Genomic DNA, 4546 nt, shown 5'->3' with positions numbered 1-4546 from the left:
TTTTTAACAGAACTGGCTGAACAACCTGTTGAGGAACTGTTAAGTCATGGCTTGAACCAGTGATTGTGCACCTGGTGAAGAGGTGCGACTATCCTAGGGAATACAGACAAATTGCTTGCACCTGTACACAGGTACAGCTTGTGTCAATAGACCATAAGGGGTAAATCCCAAGGTGGAGCTACCCTGGGCTCATATAAGGGCCAGCTACTATGGTTTCCTGTGGAGTACTGCATCAACAGAAATCCCCTTCGCTGTTTTGGTGAGTTTGACTCTTGACTCTTCTTTCTGTATTATTGATATGTCTGTGAAATATTTTGCCTGGTGTTGTTGTGAACCTGACAGTAGCAATTTCACTTCTTTGTGAGCAGAATACAGCTGTAGTCTGCCTTTAGTTACAGTACATGGTCTCTGTACTTTGCTCTCCCTGGACTGTTTTATAGAGCTCAAAATAGCATTACAAATTACAAGAAGAATAGATACATCCCATCTCAGACTGAATAGGCTACATTCATTATTTGAAGAAGGAAGCTGTCTCTTAGTACTATTGAGAAAATACATTAGTTTAATAACCATGTGGCACATCTGTGAGGTGCCAATCATGCTTCCTTTCTGATGCACACAATTACTACAAAACTAGATAGAGTAAAAAGAGGCTAAGTGTTTTTCCAAAGTGGTCTTAGTTCTAAGTGTTTCAGGATTTTTGCTGACCTAGGCTTTAAAAAAGTTGTTAGTATTACTGTCAACACCTTGAGCAGTCCTGCTGATTTTGTTGAGTCTTCTTCCAGCAGGAAGATGCTACCAAACAGAAGCAACAAGCATAGTCTGGCTCCTAACGAATTCCTTTGCTAGCAGAAATGTGAGATGATTTTCAATGGACTAAGTCTAATGCATTAGTTCAGCAGCAGGAGGCACCAATTCATTGGTATAGGAGGCAGAATCAAAGCCAAACAGCAGCTCATTTTTTTTATATAGATGCTGGTTATAGCCATTTAGTTCCCTTATCTGTAAATCACTCATGGAGGCTATTGAGCCATCCTTGTGATCCAAGATCGCTTACCCATCAGGAGATGCATTGGCACTCTTCTACGTGTTCTTAAATTCACAGGGCCTATGTAAAAATTCCAGGTGTTAATTGTTATTAGAATAGAGATGCTCCATTCCTGTAAACCTAAATTAGAGCGTATGAATAGAAACACTGAAACTGATTGATCAGCCAAGCCTAGTGCAAGTCTAAAATATCTGTCCTTATGTTGTCTTTTTCCAGAACTGCTCCTACAAATCTAGATTACATTGTTCATTTTCCACATGCCTTCCTTTACATCTTCTTTCTGTGGTTGGGCAATATCAGAAAGAACAGGACAGATTACCAAGAACAGCGATAGTTCACTTCATCCCTATTTCAGAAACAAGAATGCAACGACAGATACAAGTGAGGATTTAATTTTATACTGTAAACTACATTCCCAGCTGATGCTGAGACTATTAATGAAATCTATCCCAGCCATTAACCAAGAGGTTGATGTGGACCACTAACAACAAAAGGAAAAAAATATGAGAAGGAAACATACTAACAGGCTATTGCCTCTTAATGGTCCTCCAACATCTCCTCAGCCAACAAATACCAATCTATATTATGTCATCTTTAGATGCTGTACTCCTGGAAGTCATAGAGGTCAGTCAAAACAAAGACTATACCACCTAGCAGAATGTCTTTCAGAAAACCTTTACAAATTATTTGAAGCTGCTGAGAAAAACAGGAAGATGCTTACCAGGAAGACTTCTCTGTTTAAGTCTTCCAGAAATTGGCATGGCTAGGAGATATCAAGCTTAGCACTGAATTGTTTTCTTTCATGCTTCTGGCAGATACAGAAAACATAATTTTCTATTGCCTTTAAAACTTATGGACCCTGCTCTGAACTCCACCACTCTTTTGTTCTAAGTATTGTACAGACAAATGATAAGTCAGAAGCTCTAAATGTGAAACTGTAAAAGGAGATCTCATCTTTTTTTTTTTTTTCCCCATCCCATTTCTTCTATTGGGTAGTAGCAAGCTAATTCCCTTCTAGCTATATTCTGCTCCTAGCTGGAACAGAATGACATGGTCATTCACCACCTCCTCTTCCAACAAGCTGTCGACTCTTTAATTTGTGATAACTCTCAAAAACATCATGCAGCTCATTCTGCAAACTGTGCTGAGCTACCGCTGCTTTCAATTGTTGCTTTTGTTCTGCCTCTAGTCAGTCTGACCTCAGGGTGGCAACTCCCCTGCATCTGCACACAGAGATTCCAGAACATTAGGGAGCCTTTGGTGAGGCTCTCTGGTGGACTGGTGGTTGTGCATTTCCTCCCCAGTAAGTGGCTATAAAAGGACATGGGTAAAACAGCTGGCTGCCCTGCTCTCACAGGGCCTGGTCCGCCTCCCTACTTTCTCTCTTGGACCCCAGGTGATGAGTTAAGTTCCCTTGGTCCCTTACGCATCTGTGTGTCTGTCTATTTGTGTCATTCTAAGCTTCATAAAACACCAACCTTCCAAATGTGGAAGCAGTCAGTAAATTTATTTGCCTCAGCTAAGAATTGTGGCATAAGTGATCTTCCCACATCGTCTGCAACATCTCATGTTCTTGAAGGTCAGTGGACAGGAAGACTGTATCTGCAAGAGTTTATTTCCTACTGTAATTTTCTCAATTGCTTTTTTCCGTTTTCAGACTCAGAATATTTTTCAGTCTTATCTAGTACTACTAATGTCTTCTACAAGATGATACTGACTATAGCAGATAAGGATGTCTAGCAATTATTTTTCCTTTCTTTCAATTGAGGCATATGATTCCCTGCTGTCTAGACCTGCAGAGCAGATATATAAGAAGGTAGGGTAAATACAAAATAAATGTGGCTGCTCCAGGGAATGTGTGTATCTTTATCTGTGAACAAGCATCTTCTATCCCCTTTATATGCCAATCGGAGAAAAAAAGCACAATCCTGTTCCTCGCACAGTTTATTTTCCTCATCATCCCTATTTGCAAACTAAATTCATTATTTGCTTTTTTTTAATAGCTCTAAATAACTGCCTTGATCATTCTTTGTTCTTTGTGTCCCTTTGCAGGGAATTATAGAATCAGAGAATAATTTGAGTTGGATCCTTAAGGACCATCTAGTCCAGCTCCCCTGCAATGAACAGCTACATTGTTGTGGTTTAACCTGGAAGAATGAGGGGGAGGGAGTAGAACTTGCAAGTTGAGATAAAACTAAGATAGAGAAAAGGATAATAGTTACGATATATAATAATATATATATAAAAATGTATGTAACAAGTAATGCACAAGCAATTGCTCACCACCAAGCAACCAATGCCAAGCTATTGCCCCCCACCCCAAGTGGCAGAAAGAGATGAACCAGCACCCCCTTCAAAATTCCTTTTGCATGATATTGTATGGAATATGTTGGCCAGTTTAAGTCAGCTGTCCCAATTCTGTTCCCTCCTACTCCTTGGGCCCTTCACTGCATATAGACTTGGCTCTGTACAATGGTGCTTAAACTATAAACATCAGTGTTATCAACATTGCTTTTCTCCTAGAACCAAAGCATAATAACATCATACTAGGCATTCTGAAGAAAACAGTTCCATCCCAGCTGAAACTAAGACTGACACAACTACATCATGTTGCTCAGAGCCCTATTTAGCTTGACCTTGAATGTCTCCAGGGATGGGGCTTCCACCACCTCTTGGGCAACCCATTCCTGTGCTTCACTATCCTGATTAGTAAAAAAAAAAAAAAAACAAACAAAAAAAACCAAACAAAAAAACCAAACAAATGTTTTTCCTTATATCCAATCTAAACATCCCCTCCTTTAGTTTAAAACCATTTCTCTTTGTCCTGTCACCACAGAGCCTGTTTAAGAGTCTGTCCCCTTCTTTATTATTTCTTGTAGCCCTTCCCTTTAGATAATGGAAGTAGCCCCATGGTTTCACTGTACAGAGACAAAGGTCTTGCTGTCCAAATTCTAACACCTACGGATATGCAAAATATCTCCAAAGACACAGAGCTTTCATAAGGGGGAACAGAGAAATCGAGCTGTTGCATGAGACAGCTTCCTATTGGTCTCCAGTGGGAAATGAACCTGTATCTCCTTAAACAGACGGCAGAACTTGAGCCTAGTCTACTTTTTTTTAAGGCTTCATAGCAAGATATTTATCTCCAGCTGCTTGAAATTACTTCTGGGTGTGTAACTGTCCCGATAAGATGCAGAAACAGGTTATGGCCACAGAATGCAGCCTGACAGAAGGGACAATTCTTCAAAACTCTGGGCTTAATTCTTACTTAAGCCTAGCCACCTCGTTCTCCCCAGCTACCACAATGCAGACAGCATACGTTGCTTGTTTTATAAATAAACCAGAAATACTACTCTGTAATCCACATTCACGCTGTTTGCCAGTGCTGGGTTGCTCTGAAACAAAAGCAAAATGTTGCTTACAGATGGTTGGCCTTTCTTTACAAGCTTGAGCATGGGCCCATCAAGGAGACAATAACTAGCCCTTTAGTACTAAAAA

This window comes from Meleagris gallopavo, chromosome 4 (assembly GCF_000146605.3).
Source record: "Meleagris gallopavo isolate NT-WF06-2002-E0010 breed Aviagen turkey brand Nicholas breeding stock chromosome 4, Turkey_5.1, whole genome shotgun sequence".
NCBI lineage: Eukaryota > Metazoa > Chordata > Aves > Galliformes > Phasianidae > Meleagris > Meleagris gallopavo.
This window is presented reverse-complemented; position numbering follows the sequence as displayed.